At 43.1% G+C, this 21,668-nt stretch overlaps 1 protein-coding gene across 6 annotated transcripts in view; it reads right to left on the bottom strand.

Moving 5' to 3' along the window:
• The window catches only part of LOC106568131 (LHFPL tetraspan subfamily member 2), an 82,100-nt gene extending 63,425 nt beyond the window's left edge, over positions 1-18,675 (bottom strand). For 2 of the 6 annotated variants that reach the window (XM_045692146.2, XM_014138166.3), the window contains exon 1: positions 18,389-18,675. The gene's annotated coding sequence lies outside the window, so the exon portion shown is untranslated. Of the gene's footprint in view, positions 1-2,955; positions 3,052-18,384 lie in introns of all 6 variants that reach the window. The other 4 variants (XM_082955587.1, XM_082955586.1, XM_014138192.3 and 1 more) reach the window with 4 other exon arrangements.
• Between the last annotated feature and the right edge of the window lie 2,993 nt (positions 18,676-21,668).

The raw sequence follows: 21,668 nt of genomic DNA on the forward strand, positions 1-21,668 counted from the left end.
GAAAAACAGTAGCGCATTTGGTAAGTGGTCGATCTGAGAACAATGAGACGGGCGCACGCTTGCACGTGAAGAGTCCATTTTAGATTTTGAGTCTTTGAACGAAAACAGGGTTTCCCGGTCGGAATATTATCGCTTTTTTACGAGAAAAATCGCATAAAAATTTATTTTAAACAGCGTTTGACATGCTTCGAAGTACGGTAATGGAATATTTAGAATTTTTTTGGCACGATACGCATCCGTGCGTCACCGTTCGGATAGTGTCTTGAATGCAAGAACAAAACAGAGGATATTTGAACATAACTATGGATTATTTTGAACCAAAACAACATTTGTGGATGAAGTAGAAGTCCTGGGAGTGCATTCTGACGAAGAACAGCAAAGGTAATCCAATTTTTCTTACAGTAAATCTGAGTTTGGTGAGTGCCAAACTTGGTGGGTGTCAAAATAGCTAGCAAAATGTGCTTTTGCCGAAAAGCTATTTTAAAATCGGACACCGCGATTGCATAAAGGAGTTCTGTATCTATAATTCTTAAAATAATTGTTATGTTTTTTGTGAATGTTTATCGTGAGTAATTTAGTAAATTCACCGGAAGTTTGCGGTGGGTATGCTAGTTCTTAACATCACATGCTAATGTAAAAAGCTGTTTTTTGATATAAATATGAACTTGATTGAACAAAACATGCATGTATTGTATAACATAATGTCCTAGGAGTGTCATCTGATGAAGATCATCAAAGGTTAGTGCTGCATTTAGCTGTGGTTTTGGTTTTTGTGACATTATATGCTAGCTTGAAAAATGGGTGTTTGATTATTTCTGGCTGGGTACTCTGCTGACATAATCTAATGTTTTGCTTTCGTTGTAAAGCCTTTTTGAAATCGGACAGTGTGGTTAGATTAACCTGTTAGGGCTAGGGGGCAGCATTTGCACGTCTGGATAAAAAAAATGTACCCGATTTAATCTGGTTACTAATCCTACCCAGTAACTAGAATATGCATATACTTATTATATATGGATAGAAAACACTCTAAAGTTTCTAAAACTGTTTGAATGGTGTCTGTGAGTATAACAGAACTCATTTGGCAGGCAAAACCCTGAGACATTTTCTGACAGGAAGTGGATACCTGATGTGTTGTATTACCTTTAAACCTATCCCATTGAAAAACACAGGGGCTGAGGAATATTTTGGCACTTCCTATTGCTTCCACTAGATGTCACCAGCCTTTACAAAGTGTTTTGAGTCTTCTGGAGGGAGATCTGACCGAACAAGAGCCATGGAACGATGATGTCCCATTAGACACCTGGCGCGCGAGTTCATGTTGGGTACCCTCGTTCCAATACGTTATAAAAGAGTATGCATTCGTCCACCTTGAATATTATTCATGTTCTGGTTAAAAAAGGCCCTAATGATTTATGCTATACAACGTTTGACATGTTTGAACGAACGGAAATATATTTTTTCCCCTCGTTCATGACGAGAAGTCCGGCTGGCTTAGATCATGTGCTAACAAGACGGAGATTTTTGGACATAAATGATGAGCTTTTTTGAACAAAACTACATTCGTTATGGACCTGTGATACCTGGAAGTGACATCTGATGAAGAGAATCAAAGGTAATGGATTATTTACATAGTATTTTCGATTTTAGATCTCCCCAACATGACGTCTAGTCTGTATCGCAACGCGTATTTTTCTGGGCGCAGTGCTCAGATTATTGCAAAGTGTGATTTCCCAGTAAGGTTATTTTTAAATCTGGCAAGTTGATTGCGTTCAAGAGATGTAAATCTATAATTCTTTAAATGACAATATAATATTTTACCAATGTTTTCTAATTTTAATTATTTAATTTGTGACGCTGACTTGACTGCCGGTTATTGGAGGGAAACGATTTCCTCAACATCAATGCCATAGTAAAACGCTGTTTTTGGATATAAATATGAACTTGATAGAACTAAAAATGCATGCATTGTCTAACATAATGTCCTAGGAGTGTCATCTGATGGAGATTGTAAAAGGTTAGTGTATCATTTTAGCTGGTTTTATGGTTTTGGTGACCCTGAATAAACACAAAAACTACAGGCTGCATGACATCAGGAGCCTGGTGGTCCAAAATAGCGTAACTGGTGTATTTTAGCACCAATAAATCCACCCGTTTAAAAATGAATGTAGTGTATGTCAATCTAGCAAACCAGGTAACTAAAAGCAACTTTCTAAACAATGTTTTGGTTCATTTGTAGCTTGTTAGCTAGCTAGCTAATGTTAAGTTATCTGACCATATCATACAGCTGACGTCTAAACTGTAACACATTTTTATTCATTATTACAGGAAAATAAACTCACAACAAGATCCTTATTTACAAGTTAATGGCGAGCCACTTACAGAAAATAGCTTACGGTTATGAGTGTGATGAAATAAAAGCAGGGCATTCTATCGGAGAATTTTAGAACTTGGACACTGTCTCATTGGCCTAATGTTATATCCTGATTTGACTTTGGTGCAGGCCATGTTGTTCTTCACATTACCATCTCTGGTAAACACATACTCTATCAAATAAAATCAAAGTGTATTTGTCACATGCACAGGATACAGAACGTGTAAACGGTACAGTGAAATGGTTACTTGCATAGTGGAGTCTTTTGTTTAGACATGTAGCTAGCTAGCTAAACAATGAACCATAATCATAACATTACTACCCTGCATAAATCTGCAGGTAGCAAACAAGCCAGGTTCAATGTTAGCTAGCTAGCTAACATTAAGCTATAACTAAAAATGCAAACGGCTCTGAGATATGAATAATATTACAACACAGATCATACACGTAATGTTATCTAGTGAGCCAGCCAGCTAACATTAGCTAGCTAGTTAACAGTATGCTTTAACTTGCAATGAAAATGACTTTCTGACAAAATGTGAAACGTATAATATCTGAAAATGTAGCTAGCTAGACTCTCTTACCTGTATACATGGATGAACGATTCTCCCTCTCTGTCACGGATGCCATGGTTGCCTTCGGTTCTCCAGAAAGTGGAGAGCAACACTTTTGCAGTTCTACTATGTGATATATTAAAACAAAAGATTAGAAAGGATTATCTACATATACTGACCAGCTCATGTTACAGACAGAAGTGTGCTACTTGGCAGCCCAATCCGAACTCATCTCTCGGCATATCCAACCCATCCATTATCTCAGCGCATCCATTATCATGGCTAGTGGGAAGGTTCTTGTCTTTTCCCGTGGCTAAACCAAAAAGGCTTGTCATTTTATTCGTATTTACAGATGGCATACAAGTTTGTTATTTAGGCACATGAAAGTTCACATGTTCCAGAAGGCATTTCTGTCCAAAAATGATGTTTACGTTCAAATGCCTCTCCTGTGAAGTAGTGACGCACGCGCGACATACGCCTAGTTTCCTGAAACGAGTCACAAATGGTATCCACGAGTTCATCTACATCTGGGGAAGTAGATAAATGGCCTCATTGCCAAAATCCCGAAGTATCCCTTTAACACATGGAACATTTAGGGGTTGTGAAAAATATGTTGCTATTTGCGATATTTGTGAAATGCTCTTTAAATAAAGTTTGATTTCATTTCATTATTCTGACACCTACAGACATCGATGGGACAGTCACAGTAAGTTAGCATGTTAAGCCACACTTCCACACACAAGCACAGACAGGTATACACTGTATATAAGAGAAATGCAGAGATGACAAACACAACCAATTATATTTCTGCAGAATAATAACCAAGCTATCCCTGGTTAGTTCTGTTATGTTTTGTTTCCACTCTGCAGGCCAGCTTTTTTACATTTAACACACATTTTGTTTGGAGATCAACATGAAGACCAGAGGACACCAGAGACTTTCAAAGCCTTTCCAGGAGCTCTTCAAAGAGACAATCAGAGGAAAAGGAAAAACCTTTGGGTTTGTGGTGCTGCTGCAGTTTCCGTTTTCGTATCAGAGCTATCCAGCTGCCTCAGCGAGAGAGAGAGAGAGAGAAAGTGGGACTGAGGCTATATCACTCTTTGCTCCTACCTCAGGATGTGTGCTTTATATTAGGACTGCTCTACAGGAAAACATATACTTAATATTACTGGTCAATTGTACACAGTGTCCAACCGAAATTTGATTTCCGCTTTTAACCAAACCCCTCCGAAAGACACACATACATGTTTGGGAGAGGTGCAGGGGGCTGCCACACTGGGCACCCGGGGAGATGTTGTTGTGGGGGGTTAAGTGCCTTGCTCAGGGACACAACAGCAGGCAATGACATCTAGGATTTGATACCAGCAACCTTTGCCAACAGATTTTTCCAGTCGGACCCAGGATTCAAACTGGCAACACTCCAGTTGCTGGCTCACCTCTCTAACCGCTAGTCTACCTGCCGCCTATACTGTCACTAAGTCACAGTCTCCACCGAGCAGCAAACAGAGGAACAAACCAGTTGTGAGAGGGAGATAGAACTCTGTCCCTTTATAATGTCATCATCACATCCAAGACCACTTGGTTGCCTCTGCAAAATAAACCTAGTTCTCCTGATGACAGTCACGCCTTCACTTCACTGCTTTGTAACTTTGGCCATTTAGACAGCACACCAGCTGTAACGTTAAAATACAAGGTGTGCAAAACCACCCTTAGGCAATACGCACAACTCAATGATTACACACACACTCTCTCATTTCCTCTCTGTCTTTATTGAGGTGTGTGTACGTTGTATGTGTGTAAGTTGTATATATGCATGCATTCGTGCACTGTACTTGTGTGTGTGGCTGGCTGGCATGTACAGTGTGTGTGTGTGTGTGTGTGTGTGTGTGTGTGTGTGTGTGTGTGTGTGTGTGTGTGTGTGTGTGTGTGTGTGTGTGTGTGTGTGTGTGTGTGTGTGTGTGTGTGTGTGTGTTGCCCGCAGACCACCAACGAACTCACACAGAGACAGATGACGTCAACTTGCAGTGATTACTTTAATAGCGGAGTAGAGTAGAGACTGTGGAGCAGCACAGATGGCTGGACAGCATCAACCTAACAATGAGGACCTGTCTCTCTGTCTGTCTGCTCGGCCAGCTACAGATGTAGGATGTTCATTTGGAACCAGCTTGCTAGAGCAGGAAAATAATCCTGCAACAACAGGAAATGTGAATTATTTTGTGGATTATCATTAATGGACATTTTTTGTAGGGGTTTGTTGGAAACTGACTAATTGACTCGAGCATGTTTTAGTATGTTCAAAAAAATCACGGTCCTATAACACTGGCTTATATCTTAACATGTTTTATATCATTATATTTTCTTAACATGTTTTATATCATTATATTTTCTTAACATGTTTTATGTCATTATATTTTCTTAACATGTTTTATGTCATTATATTTTCTTAACATGTTTTATATCATTATATTTTCTTAAGATGTTGGATATCATAATTTCTTAGAATAGAAAGAAGTGTTCTCTCTGTGTATGAGAAGAGCAATTATGTAGTGGATTGACTCCCTAACATCAAGGCCTCTCCTGACTGATAAGGATACCAGTTGAGACATTTTTGGTTATGGCAAATCAAGTCAGACATTTTAAAGCATAATTTACGAACTTTAAAAGCCTTTTTAAACCGTGAATACACTACAAGTTTGAATTTCCTGTTTTGTGGGAAGATTCTCAGCAACAAAAGAGTGATCAAATTAAGATCCTACATCTGTACTGCCAGAAACACATCTGTAACAAAGACACAGCATCTTCCAGCAGCACACCACTCTACTGGCCAGTACAAGAGAAGATAATGATGAACTCAGTGACTGGGGGCTTCTGGTCAGTGTGCTGCTGTGTTGACTTAATTGTTCCAACTGAGAGAATGAGCTGAGTTTCCTGATCGCATGCAGCCAAGACAGGAGAACAGAGCAAAATACAACAGCAGAGGTACGCAAAGACACACACACACACACACACACACACACACACACACACACACACACACACACACACACACACACACACACACACACACACACACACACACACACACACACACACACACACACACACACACACACACACAAACACATGCTGGTGAAGACATTTGGCCTGCTGATTTAAAGAGTGCTGTGAATGTGGGAATGGGGTGATTCATAATAACTTCATGATGTCTGTTTTCAGACAGACTTAAGATGGATCTATGATGCCTGGGAGTCAGAGAGAGACTACTGTGTTCTCTGACAGACTTAGCATGGAGACTGAGGAGATATGTAGGTCACACAGACACACACACAGACGCAGATGCAGACGCAGACACGCAGATACGCAGACACGCACGCACACACACACGCACGGCTAATAACAGTCTGGTAACAAGGGATGGGAGGTTAATACTCCTGGTCTGGACCTGGGCCAGGAGAAGACATCCACTTTTGGACCAGAAACATGTCCTCCTTCCTCTCTTCCTTCCTGGTCCAGACCAATCCTATTTCTGTTCTTCCTGAGTATTGACTGTGATCAGTTTCTATTGTACTGAGGTATTCAATACTTCTCAGCAGTATAGAAGCCACTCCTAGCCTCCCCCTTCAGTAACACAGGCCATTTTCCTCCAGGAATCTGATGACTTTACAATAACAAGGCTATAATGGAGCCTGTAATGTCTGTCTACAGAGCAGAGGATCACACAGTGTTTACAGAGAGGGGCGACAGCTAACTGCCTGCCACTAAAACCCTTTCTTTACAAACCCCTAGAGACTACAGAGGGATGATGTCAGAAAGCAAAAAGCAGAGATGGAGAGGGCTGGAAGAGAGGAAGAGGGAGAGATAAAAGGAGGGCTGAGGGAGATAGAGAGACAGGGCCAGACGAGAAGGAGACAGAAAGGGAGAGTGAGCGAGAGGGAGAGAGAAAAAGGTGACTGCGGGTGGAGGATGAGGGAGTACGGGGGATAGAGAAAAGGCAAGGGCGGGTGGAGAGAGGAGTCAGAGAGAAAAGGCGAGGGTGGGGGAGGGAGGAGGCTGAGAGAGAAAAGGCGAGGGCGGGTGGAGGGAGGAGGCTGAGAGAGAAAAGGCGAGGGCAGGTGGAGGGTGGAGGCTGAGAGAGAAAAGACGAGAGCGAGTGGGGGGAGGAGGGTGAGAGCACCAGAGTGTAGGGTTCCAGACTGGGAACTCTGGGAGATGGATCACAGATGTCTGACCTTCACTGCCGCCCCTGGGCTGTGCAGGATAATTGTGAAACAAAGCATCTCCCTCCCTCCCTCCCTGTCCCACCCCTCTTTCACTACCTCTCTGCATTTTTAAGCCCCTCTACCTTCTTCCTTTCCCTCTCTACTTTCTCTCTTTCTTTATCTCTTTATTCTTCCTCTCTCCTTCTCATACTTCTCTCTATTCTTTCTCTATCCCCCCTCTCTCGATCTTCTCTCACTTTCTCTAATGACAGCAAACACACATCCCTTATCTTCTGCAATCAGCCTGGATAACTGCAGCATACAAGCACATGAGTCTTCCGTCTCTAAAGGTAACCCTACACAAACAAACACCCCGTCTCAAGACTGGCCTCCTTGAGGAAGAGGTAACCATATGCAAGCAGCAAGCATTGTGAAGAAGCCTGTGTAAAAGCCCTTAGTAAAAGAGGCGATGAGAACCAGACAGAGAGAGAGAGATAACAAGACAGAGATAGTCCTCCTTACTCAGACAGGGAACAGCAGCACTCATTTACCTGAGGCAATATGTAAGCACTTCTGATGGCTGCAGATAGCAGCATGCACACACACAGTCTGGGTTGCAGATACACTACATCACCAAAAGTATGTGGACACCCCTTCAAATTAGTTGATTTGGCTATTTCAGCCACACCCGTTGCTGAGAGGTGTATAAAACCTAGCACACAGCCATGCAATCTCCATAGACAAACATTGGCAGTGGAATGGCCCGTACTGAAGAGCTCAGTGACTTTCAACGTGGTACCGTCATAGGATGTCACCTTTCCAACAAGTCAGTTTGCCAAATTTCTTCCCTGCTAGAGCTGCCCTGGTAAACTGTAAGTTCTATTATTGTGAAGTGGAAATGTCTAGGAGCAACAATGGCTCAGCCGCAAAGTGGTAGGCCACACAAGCTCACAGAACGAGGCCGCCGAGTGCAGAAGCGCATAGCTCGTAAAAATTGTCTGTCCTCGGTTGCAACAAGAACTGTTCGTTGGGTTTCCATGGCCGAGCAGCCGCATGCAAGCCTAAGATCACCATGCGCAATGCCAAGCGTAGGCTGGAGTGGTGTAAAGCTCGCCGCCATTGGACTCTGGAGCAGAGGAAACACGTTCTTTGGAGTGATGACTCACGCTTCACCATGTGGCAGTTCGGTGGACAAATCTGGGTTTGGCGGATGCCGGAGAACACTACCTGCCCGAATGCATAGTGCCAACTGTAAAGTTTGGTGGAGGAGGAATAATGGTCTGGGGCTGTTTTTCATGGTTCGGGCTAGGCCCCTTAGTTCCAGTGAAGGGAAATCTTAACGCTACAGCATACAATGACATTCTACACGATTCTGTGCTTCCAACTTTGTGGCAACAGTTTGCGGAAGGCCCTTTCCTGTTTCAGCATGACAATGCCCCCGTGCACAAAGCGAAGTCGATACAGAAATTGTTTGTCGAGATCAGTGTGAAAGAAATTGACTGGCCTTCACAGAGCCCAGACCCCAACCCCATCGGACACCTTTGAGATGAACTGGAACGCCGACTGCGAGCCCGGACTAATATCAATGCCCAACCTCACTAATACTCTTGTGGCTGAATGGAAGCAAGTCCCCGCAACAATGTTCCAACATCTAGTGGAAAGCCTTCGAGGTTGTTATAGCAGCAAAAGGGGTACTAACTCCATATTAATGCACATGATTGATTTTGGAATGAAATGTTTGACGAACAGGTGTCCACATACTTTTGGTCATGTAGTATATCTTTGAGCCAGCCAACAGGCCGGCCCACTGAACTAATGTAGCCTCCCAAGAAGCCTCCCTGACATAAGTAGACCAGGTTTAAAGACAATGGAAGAGGGAGGGAGGGAGGGAGGGAGGGAGGGAGGGAGGTGAGCTGGAGGTGAAGCTGAAACCTTGTCAGTTTTTTCAGTGTTTGTTTACTTACTGAAAGTGTGTCAGTGTCCGGCTGCCCGTACAGCACCTGAGATTTCATCAAACAGGATACATCTGCTGATTAGGAGAGGAGAGGCAGTGTGGTGGTGAGATAACTGCTTTGGCAAATTCCAGCTAAATTAAATTAGTCCTGTATTCATATGAGACTGAGAGGGATATGAGTTCTGGGGGCCTTGGGACACGGTGGTGTTTTATGTGGGTTTAACTAGACTTAGGCCATTGCTAACAATCAGACTGCATCTGACTCTGTCTGTGCAGCGATATCTGTCTCTTAAAATCTCCCAGTTTGTCCTTGGGCAGTCTAACATGAAGAATTAGAGACAATAAAAACAAGCTTCAAATCTTATTGAATCATATTAGGCATGGTCATGTGTAAGTGCATGTGTGTGTACGTGTGTATGTATGTGTGTGTGTCTCTAGTCCTCTGGTATTATAACGCTATATCTCGCCCCTGTCCGGTCCAGTGTGAGTGCTCTCCAGTCGCCTGCAGCAGCAGGAGCGGCAGCCAACCCTGGAGACTCTTTCTCTCAACTACAAATCCATTCACAGCTGCACACACCATTAAGATAACCCTATACATTACACAGAGAGAGCCTGGTACACACCATTACTCTGGCCTATACACAGAGAGGCCTGCTACACACCATCACCCTGACCTATACACAGAGAGAGATGATACACACCATTACCCTGGCCTATACACAGAGAGAGATGATACACACCATTACCCTGACCTATACACAGAGAGAGATGATACACACCATTACCCTGGCCTATACACAGAGAGAGCCTGGTACACACCATTACCCTGGCCTATATACAGAGAGAGCCTGGTACACACCATTACCCTGGCCTATACACAGAGAGAGATGATACACACCATTACCCTGACCTATACACAGAGAGAGATGATACACACCATTACCCTGGCCTATATACAGAGAGAGAGATGATACACACCATTACCCTGACCTATACACAGAGAGAGATGATACACACCATTACCCTGGCCTATATACAGAGAGAGATGATACACACCATTACCCTGGCCTATATACAGAGAGAGATGATACACATCATTACCCTGGCCTATATACAGAGAGACCTGCTACATACCATTACCCTGGCCTATACACAGAGAGAGCCTGGTACACACCATTACCCTGACCTATACACAGAGAGAGCCTGGTACATGCCATTACCCTGGCCTATACACAGAGAGAGCCTGGTACACACCATTACCCTGGCCTATACACAGAGAGAGCCTGGTACACACCATTACCCTGGCCTATATACAGAGAGAGCCTGGTACACACCATTACTCTGGCCTATACACAGAGAGAGCCTGGTACACACCATTACCCTGACCTATACACAGAGAGAGATGATACACACCATTACCCTGGCCTATATACAGAGAGAGCCTGGTACACACCATTACCCTGGCCTATATACAGAGACCAGAGATCAGGGCTTTAAGTTTCCAGTCAATATGAGTGGAAACAGTGGGCCTTATTCAAAAACACTTTCTAAACACTAGCTCTCGGGGGTTATTTTATTGTATTATGAGAATTTCCATTTGGATTGATTAGACATAATCAATGGAAATCAATAGAAACATATTTACTATGTGAAACTACACAAAACCTCCTGCAGGGCCCAGGCCACTCACTCACAATGACTGAACTGTCCCCCTCTGTTTAGGAGCTGGCTTTCTCCGTCTCCATGACTACCCTACCATAGTTTATCACCTGCAGCTAGGGCCTAGTGCCGACGTCATAGCGCTAGTCACCAACAGCAATTTCATATAAAAACTATAAAACAAGTCTCAAATATTAGGAAAATGTCTATACATTTCAGCTGTTTGAAAAACATTGCTCTGCTATTACAATTCATACAGTAGGAGTGCTGGGCTGAACGAGACAATTCAGTTTACAATAAACTGCCCTGCTAGGAGGTGGGCAGCTGTTGGACGAGACGTGAGACATTTGCAAGTTACAGTCATAGGCAGCGTGTGAGTTTCAAATTAGGGAAAGCAACAACAACAACAAAAATCACAAAGATAATCACCTTCATGATTAAGCATTCCATGCATCTATCATCACATTTTCAGACTCATGTAAGATAGTCTACTATTCCTAATGTGATGAGTAGATTGGATAGTCATAAGTTATGCTAATAATATTACTGACTCACTGTTCGTAAAAAAGACCGTTTCTTCTCTTTTCTTTGCACACATCCAGAGCTCAGCCCCAGCTAGAAAAGGCTGAGAAAATGTGCCCTTTTATAAAGACATTTCATGCAATTCAACCCACTTTACTCCCCATGACTGAAGCCAAAAGCAGAATCTTCAATACCACAAAAATGACAGATTAAGCTAATCTGTTGACACTGACAAACTGAGATCAATAAAAACGACCTTATCTTGACTGGAACCATCTGTGCAACTGTTCGCACAATAGCCTATTGGGAGTTGCACATTTTCATAGCATAACTAAAGACAGGTTAGAGTTGCCTGTTTTAGACGCTTTATACTGACAGTCACAAATCAACAATCAGCTATTTGTGCGTTTGTCACGTCCTGACCAGTAAAAGGGGCTATTTGTTATTGTAGTTTGGTCAGGGCGTGGCAGGGGGTGTTTGTTTTGTGTGTTTCGGGGTTTTTGGTTTATGTTCTATGTTTTCTATTTCTATGTGGGTTTTCTAGTTTTCTATTTCTAGGTTAGTTTTGGGAACGACCTCCAATTAGAAGCAGCTGGTTGTCGTTGCTTCTAATTGGAGGCCATATTTAAGTGGGTTTATTTTCTCGTGTTTATGGGTGGTTGTTCCATGTATAGTCTATGTACCTTACAGGACTGTTTTTCGTCATTCTTTTGTTCAGTGTTCATTTCTTTAATAAATCAAGAAAATGATTCACATCCCCGCTGCAGTTTGGTCCGATCATTACGACGCTTATGACAGCGTTTCCCAACTGCGTGCTTCCCGAATTGTGCACTTCCCGATTGTAGGTTATGTGCTGGCCTTTAAAACAATCCACAGCTATTTATTCAAATAAGCTAATGATCCTCTGTGGATAAATCATGCTCTCTGGTGCAGTGATTTTATGGATTGTATAAACATTTTTATAGACAGGAGTAATTATAATTTTAGCAAGTTCAATTGAATTGACTTTAGGGGAAGCTTAGCTATTGGATGCGCCGCCTATGATGACAGTGATGTGTCTGGAGAATCTCCTTAACTCTCGTCAATGTGAAAGGAGCATAACTAGTAGACCCTGGTTTACAGTTGGACATCACTCATACAGCTCTCACACTGAAATACTATTCACTTTGAATGCGTCATCTAACACTAGACTGGAAGAAGACAGCCTGTCTTTAGCAGAAGGTAGTGGGCCAAGAGGGGAGGTGGAGGGAGAGAGAGAGACCGTTATGGCAGTTGGTTTGTGACTGTAGCGCTATGATGTCGGCACTAGGCCCTAGCTGCAGGTGATAAACTATGGTAGGGTAGTCATGGAGACGGAGAAGGCCAGGTCCTAAAAAGATGGGGACAGTTCAGTCATTGTGAGTGATGTGGCCTGGGCCCTGCAGGAGGTTTTTCACCGAGGCCCTGCACGTAAACTAACGGTAAGCTAGAAAAGAGTTGTCAGAGCTTGATTAGACTTCTTGACTTCTACAGGAGGGTGGAGTTGATTTCTGTATCAACAGTGAAGCAGTTCTATCTTTCAGATATAAACCAGAAACGGACAACAACACAAAGCATTCATATCCCAAAGTCTGACTAACAACTACAATCATGTAGCCTGTCATCTTCAACACCAGTATAAAACCCAACACAAAGCATATTTTTCATAATCAGACACACACACTATATGATAATCTCCTTACCGCCAGGCACAGAGGGCCAGGTGTCGCTGATTGGCTGTAATCTCTCTCCTCATTAGCATACAGCTGTGAGGCTGAGGCCCGGCACACTTGAGTTCCAGCCAATCAATACCCATAAACCCCAGACAGAACATCTGCTACCACGGCAACCTAAGGATGGCTGAAAGGATCATTCTACAAGGAACTCAGAATCCATAAAGGAAAGAATTTCCATTGTTATTAAGTGTCACAGTCATATTGGCAATAAGGAAACCAGTTTAAGTGGATCATGAGACTCCCAGTTGTATTCACTGAGCATGTTACGTGCAGAAATAACAGATCCACACAGTTTTTGCCACACCAAGTGGAAATACAAACAACTAATCTGAAACTAAATTCTATGATAGGTCAGCTGAGAAAGGCTGCTGTCTGTCTATTGTGTGAGCACCACCCTGCTGGTTTCCCAGTAACGGCACCAGGCTGGGGGCCAGTAGGAGCCAGGAAGGGGTCGGGAGTGTTTTACCCCCAGCAGAGCCTCATCTCTGGGAGCCACGGAACCCAAAGGACAGCGGGAGAGGAGGAAAAATTTGTCAGACAAAAGAGTGAAAAGTAAAGTACACTCAGGGAGAGAGAGAGAGGAGAAGCGAGTGATTAATGCAGACGCTGCCTAATCTTATCAGTGTGCATGACTGCCCTAGAGTAGAGAGAGAGAGAGAGAGAGAGAGAGAGAGAGAGAGAGAGAGAGAGAGAGAGAGAGAGAGAGAGAGAGAGAGAGAGAGAGAGAGAGAGAGAAGGGAAATACCTGTGTGTCATCCCAGCAGCAAGATTTGTGACCTGTTGCCCCAATAAAAGGGCAACCTGTGAAAAACAAACACCATTGTAAATACAACCCATATTTATGTTTGTTTATTTCCCCTTTTGTACTTTAACTATTTGCACATCGTTACAACACTGCATATAGACATAATATGACATTTGAAATGTCTCTATTCTTTTGGAACTTCTGTGAGTGTAATGTCTACTGTTCATTTTTATTGTTTATTTCACTTTTGTTTATTATCTAGTTCACTTGTTTTGGCAATGTAAACATATGTTTCCCATGTCAATAAATCCCTTTGAATGGAATTGAATTGAGAGAGAGAGGCTGTGACTGAGAGAAAGAATGTGGTATTCACTCTTCTATACAGTTATTTTCATTACTATGATCAAGTGAACATGGCTCTGAGCAGGATGGTTGTGAATATAGAGAAACTCTTCATCTTCTTTAGACCATCATAGAAAACTTCATCACTTGAGCTGCTTCCACTCCTTTGACCTTTTACATAGCACTGGCCTGCCATAAAACCACTGTAACACATTTACACTGTACACACGCATACACACACACACTAACACACATACGCATGCACATACACACACAAATAATAAGAGAGGACAATAGTCTTCCCATTCTACTGCTCTCCTTTTCCACTCTGCTCTGCTGCTGAATAACAGTGAGAGAGACTTTTCCAGAGACACCTGTATGAGGTAGGCCACCTCATCTCCCAACCCTCCCAACTCTCTGTGGGTCTATAAAGCCATCGGATAGACAGACGCTTTTAATTCAATCACAACTGCTCCTTTTGGGAGGCTGGGACGGAAAACCTCCTAACGTAATGTGACCCAGTTAGAGTCCGTCAGTAGGTCTGCCTGCCTGTGTTCCAACGCAGCCCTCCTCAGAGGTAGTATGGCGGTTGTATTGCCAATTAACGGATCTTCGGGAAACAAGACACGCTGAAAACGATTAATTTCACGTGTTGGATTGATTAGAGCACTTCCTGGGGTTTGTTGTTGAAAGACTTCTAGCCGACCAAGTCGCACACAAAAATCAAAAAATATCGAGGGGAGGGACAATGACCATGTCAAAAACAGATGTAGCAGTGAGTCAGTGAAAGTGAAAATGATCATGTTTGTTACTGTCCCCCTCCTGCATCTGGAACACTTTAGTTTGAAGCAGTATAATGCAAACAGTGGTTGAAGGGGCTGACCAGTACTGAAAACCAGAACTTCTCTACAGCTTGAGTAACGGCATCTCTTATAGAATACCAGCTTTAAACTTCAAACCCTGGTGTGGTAAAATAGGAGTAAAAAAAATGGAGTATGGAGTATTACTGACTCCTTTTTAATTCCCCTTCAGGCAATCTGATACAAACCAAACAGCCTTGTTATCAGGACTATCTCCTCTAGTAGTGGGTAGTGGGGTCCTGTGGTGCCAAACAGTACACCAGATGTTGGACCTTGCCTCCACACTACTGTCTGACCCCTGACCCCACAGACTCCATTTAATAAGCCAATTTTACAGACCTGTCACTCCAAGCCTGTGGTCCGGCCTCTGGTTTCACGCACACACTGATAGAGACGGGATCAGATTTCGGCTAAGAGCCCGCTCCAAATATTGATGTTAACATACTCATCATAGCAAATGTTTATATTTGGAAAAGGCCGGACCACTGTGGGCTTTGAGAAGGTGTGTATGTGTACCACTGCACCAAACCCTCCAATTAAAAGTTGCTTTAAGCGTCGCCATGCCAAAGGGGAACATATTGACGAAAACTATAAAGTGAGGTCAGGGGCCTGGGCTAATGACACACACACAGACGATATCATCAAAGAGCAGAAAAGCTGAAGTTTGGAGAGCAGACTATGTGGTCTGTATGGAGCAGACTATGTGGTCTGTATGAACTGGTTGCCAGTCAAAGACGAAGAGGTTTTATGTGACGTTAAAAGAATCGCCAACTGCACCCACACAGCACCAAGCAGGCCGGGGAAAAAAGAGCAGAGGCTGGTAAGATTTTTTCCACTCTTTGATAATTCACCATTCTGTTTAGGCAAAGGAAGAAGAACAAAAAAACAACATTAAATAACTTTTCTGCACTCCTAGCCTGCACTCCTAGTCTGCACTCCTAGTCTGCACTCCTAGCCTGCACTCCTAGCCTGCACTCCTAGCCTGCACTCCTAGCCTGCACTCCTAGCCTGTACTCCTAGCCTGCACTCCTAGCCTGCACTCCTAGCCTGTACTCCTAGCCTGCACTCCTAGCCTGTACTCCTAGCCTGCACTCCTAGCCTGCACTCCTAGCCTGTACTCCTAGCCTGCACTCCTAGCCTGTACTCCTAGCCTGTACTCCTAGCCTGCCAAGGCAGCCAGCAGTAGGTCGCTTGTATTTTCCCCTTTTCCTGAGGTCAGAGCTGAACAGAGCAGACCAGAGGAACATTCTCCAGCCTTCTCCAGCAGGCCTGTAATGATTGAAGCCTGTTTTATTCTGGGTTTTTTATTGGTCCAAACACGGAACCCTGAGGGACAACACGTGCCTCGGCCCTCCAGCTCTAGCCACTGCCAGTGGTCCAACAACCAGCCTGCCTGCCAACGGCTGTCATTTTTATTCTTAGATACTGTAAAGTCACCCATTCAATGATGCCATTAAACTTCTAAACCACAACTGGGTGCCCGTTAAAGATGGTGATAAAGAAATTGCGTCAAACAAACGTACCAGGAAGGAAAGTGTCAACTTGAGATCGAGACTACACAGTGACTGTGCTGCAGCCAGCGACTGCCACACATCCACGGTTGGCTATAATGTGACAATGAATGGTAGCATATTTAGCATCTCACTTTAAAGGTCCTGTCTTTCTAAATGTGTTTTGTGTATTCATGCAAGTACAGTGACGGGAAAGAAAGAGAAGAAAAATGGTCATGCCGTGTGAGTAGGTGGCAGGGAAGTCAGGCGCAGGAGAATCAAAGTTGGTATAAATGGAGTAGTTTAATAACGTAAAACAAAACCTCCAAAACCAAAGTACATAATAAAATAAACGTGGGTACAAGAACCCGTCGCGCACCAATCTAATATCACGAGCATAACAACAAACAATCTCTGACAAGGACATGAGGGGAAACAGAGGGTTAAATACACAACTTGTAATGAATGGGATTGGAACCAGGTGTGTAAGACAAGACAAAACCAATGGAAAATGAAAAATGGCTCAATGATGGCTAGAAGAACGGTGACGTCGACCGCCGAGCACCGCCCGAACAAGGAGAGGCATCAACTTCGGCAGAAGTCGTGACAAAAATAAAGTGCAACACAGCGAATTCAAAGTTAACACCGGGTCTAGAACTGTTCTCTTAGGTGAATGGATATTGATTACCTACTGATCGTTGCTATACAGTACACACTCCTTCAATGGCTTGAGCCTTGGGACAAGAACAAGCATTCTCATTCAACACATTGCCACATCCATTATTCATACAAATCAGTATTTCACTGCGGCATTTCAGTTTGGATTCTTTAGACAATTGTATTGGCTGCCAACTCCCCCTGCAGAGTTATGGCTGGCTAACAAAGGAAAGGGGAGGGGGTCAGGCTGGCCTATAAATGAGATCTAATATATGGGATGTTTTTTTTTATGGGACACAATCTCTATATCCTGACTATTATAAGGTTGACAATACAGGGGTCAAAAAGCTTCACCTTAGTTGGTAATCTAATATTTCTTACCCCCCCCCCCCCAGGGCTCTAGCACACTAAGGTTTACACAAGTGTGTAGGAGCACACACACAGCACACAGGTGGAATCTATTTTCAGGTTGTTGGTTTGAAGTGGGGGAAGGGGGAGTAAGGTCAAAACCTTCAATCTTATGAGCCCCTCTAGGAAAGTTCTTTAGACTTCCTCAGTTTGTTATGAGCTAGTCATTCAGTTTGACCAGTCAACAGTCTAAATGCAGGTTTAGATATTCCAAATCACAGTTCAGGGAGTTGCCTCTGGACCATTTTGAGAACCGCCAAACTGTCCATTCACAAGGTCAGTTAGAAAAACAGCTACATCTGCCTCAGTCACAACCACATCTGCTTTGTTTACATTATGAGTTGACTGTTTGTTGTATATAAATAGGCTAATGTGTTTTTTTCATGAAATGTCATTCATTGTGAAGGCAATTGACTTTCCTTTGTGTCCTATTACTGATGTGTTAATAATTAATTTGACAGTTCATTTGACAGGAGCTCTGCTAAAATAACTATTATACATAGGCCTATTACTAACATTAATAACGTGATAACAGCAACAGCTGATTGTATTCGTGTCAGAAAAAAAATAATGGAAAAGTATGCTAGAATGTGCAACGTTGCCTGGCAAACTATTCGTCATTCTGGTCGGCTTTCCTGCCACGAGTTTCCCTTTCAGCGACTGGGAAAAACGCCGAACCAGCAGCTCTCAGACAAATGAAAGTAATTAGGCCAACATTTACAATGAAATTAACATAGTTCAAAAGTAGGCTGAGCGTTGTTGAAAATGTGAAAAGGGGGAAACAAAGTGAATAGGAAATCTGTGTAAATGAATAACGGGAAGAATAGACGAAAAGCGTATTGAATTGCAGAATAAATCCTTCCCCTTACTTACGAATAGGTTTTCCAAGTTGTGCAAAACGTCCGGCGATCAATATGCTCTCTTTCCAATAAAAAAATCCAGCTAGCCTAAATATTTTTTGACAACCGCTGTCTTTGGGTTAGAAGTTCTCTTTTTGGATAACGCCGTGTGTTTCTTCTACCCACACGACTCCTTGGTCCAAGTGTCTTCCTCCCCCACGCTCTCTGTGACCACGGATAACAGAGCTGCGAGCCTTTTTCTCCAGACCAGCATGCCTACATTTGGGAGCTAGTGACGTTATCCTTCTGTTACCATTTAATGTGTGTCTCTCTCTCTCTCTCTCTCTCTCTCTCTCTCTCTTAATGTGTGTGTCTCTCTCTCTCTCTCTCTCTCTCTCTCTCTCTCTATCTTGCTCTCAATTAAATTAAATTCAAATGGTTTTATTGGCATGGGAAACACATGTTTACATTGCCAAAGCAAATCGCTCTATCTCAGCCCTGTATTATCTGCCCTACATCCCCTATATTTGCCCTACATCTCTACATCTGCCCTACCTGCCCTTTATTTGTCCTACATTCCCTATATCTGCCCTACATGCCCTATATCTGTCCTACATGCCCTATATCTGCCCTACATGCCCTATATCTGCCCTACATGCCCTATATCTGCCCTACATGCCGTATATCTGCCCTATGCCGTATATCTGACCTACATGACCTATATCTGCCCTACATGCCCTTATCTGTCCTACATGGCCTATATATGTTCTATATGCCCTATATCTGTCCTATATGCCCTATATCTGCCCTACATGCCCTATATCTGCCCTACATGCCCTTTATCTGTCCTACATGCCCTTTATCTGTCCTACATACCCTATATCTGCCCTACATGCCCTATATCAGCCCTACATCCCCTATATCTGCCCTACATGCCCTATATCTGTCCTAAATGCCCTAAATCTGCCCTACATCCCCTATATCTGCCCTACATCTGCTATATCTGACCTACATTACCTATATCTGCCCTACATGGCCTTTATCTGTCCTACATGGCCTATATCTGTCCTATATGCCCTATATCTGTCCTATATGCCCTTTTTATGCCATATATCTGTCCTATATACCCTATATGTGTCCTTCATGCTCTATATCTGTCTTACATGCCCTATATCTGCCCATCAAATGCCCTATATCTGTCCTACATGCCCTATATCTGCCCTAAATGCCCTTTATATGTCCTACATCCCCTATATCTGCCCATCAAATGCCCTATATCTGTCCTACATGCCCTATATCTGCTCTACATGCCCTTTATATGTCCTACATCCCCTATATCTGTCCTACATGCCCCATATCTGTCCTACATGCACTATCTCTGTTCTACATGTCCTATATCTGTCCTACAGGCCCTATATCTGCCCTATATGCCCCATATCTGTCCTACTTGCCCTATATCTGCCCTACATGCTCTATATCTGCCCTACATGCCGTTTGTCTGTCCTACATGCCCTTTATCTGTCCTACATACCCTATATCTGCCCTACATGCCCTATATCTGCCCTACATCCCCTATATCTGCCCAACATGCCCTATATCTGTCCTAAATGCCATAAATTTGGCCTACATCTCCTATATCTGCCCTACATCTGCTATATCTGACTTACATTACCTATATCTGCCCTACATGGCCTTTATCTGTCCTACATGGCCTATATCTGTTCTATATGCCCTATTTCTGTCCGATATGCCCTTTTTATGCCTATCCCTTATCCCTATGTCTGCCCTACTTCCCTTATATCTTGTATCTGCCATGCACACTTATATCTACGCCAGCCTACGATTATCAACAGCTAAACCATGTTGAATAATGGACACAAGTTCCAATGTCATTTAGGCTGAACACTTTACATTGTTTAGACAAGACAGAGGATTTAGATTAGAGGTAGCAAAATACCCAAGACCCGGTCAACGACAAGAGCGGATCCGGATTCCAAATTCAAAATAATGTCAGAGGTCTGGGTCGGAGCTAATATGATTGTCACAGGTCTCAGTTATGTGTAATTCCAGGGGCGCAACTTTCACTGGGGATGGGGGGGACATGTCCCCCCACATTCTGAAATTGTATTTTTGTCCCCCACAGTTTTATCATTGGAATCTGATTCAAAACGAGGCAACGGTGTGCTTAAGGACCATGCGGATGCCTCCGAGAGGCCGGGTAGGCTGTTTGGAGTGTTTATCCGACTGGATAAAAACAAACAAATATATAATAATTATGTCCCGCCTACTCCTAAAACCAAAGTTGCGTCCCTGTGTAATTCTAACTGACTTGTCCGGAATGGCCCGTACAGATCCAAACGCCACTGCACAGTAGAGAGAGAGACATTTTATAATTACTGCTTTTGTTCTTGCTTTTCACGAGAGTGAAGCGTGGCGGGTGTAGTTAGTTGTTGGCCAATTATAAGTCATCAAAGAGGCGATAGGCTACAGTCATAGAGCTTTGCTCTATGTGTGGCAAAAGTTAGGCAATATGTAATCAATGGAAGATGAAATGAACATTACAGAATTAAAAGTTAAAGGAAAATAATAAAAGGAAAAGTTAAAGGAAAATGACCAAGAGCCAACAGGTAGGCTGCTACTTAATATTCTGAATGGAGTTGTTGTTATTTGTAACTGTAGGAGGAGAAAGCGCATGCACTGTAGCCTCAGTTACCTAGCTTAACTAGCTTCTCCCAGTTTGATGCAGTCAAGACAGGTACTACGTAATCATATTTGATGATAAATAACCTATCTATGGCAGCTATTAGTCTACTATAGCAGAAGTCAACTTGATTGCTGTCTCTTCTCTTTCCCTCCCTCCTCCCTGCTCGTAATCACCATGTCACTAGCTCACAATCCGGCCCCTCCCTGCCTGCTAGAGCGGCACCTCTCTCCCTCCTCTCGCACTTTATCAGCTTCTGGGTCCAATCGGAGTGGGGCTCTATATTAAAACAAAATAGTTATGCATATCGGGTCTGGTTGGGAAAGTCCCAGGTCAATTTTGGAACGGGTCTAACTTTTTGAGTGAAGACCTACAATTTAGAGGTCATACTGAAATCTTAGTTAAACATAATTTACTTATATGAATGTTTGTACTGTCCCATTCACACATAGTCTCTAGTACTTATTGTCTGGTGTGTTTCAGTTTGAATGGAGAGAGCTGGCGCCCATTCATAGCAGATATCTCAGTACAGAGTTGTGCATGTGTCCCATTTGAAAACAGGAATAGGGAGAAACAACAGCTTTTGTGTATGAGTTGACATTGGGTTTAGTTT

This window comes from Salmo salar, chromosome 01 (assembly GCF_965601325.2).
Source record: "Salmo salar chromosome 01, fSalSal1, whole genome shotgun sequence".
NCBI lineage: Eukaryota > Metazoa > Chordata > Actinopteri > Salmoniformes > Salmonidae > Salmo > Salmo salar.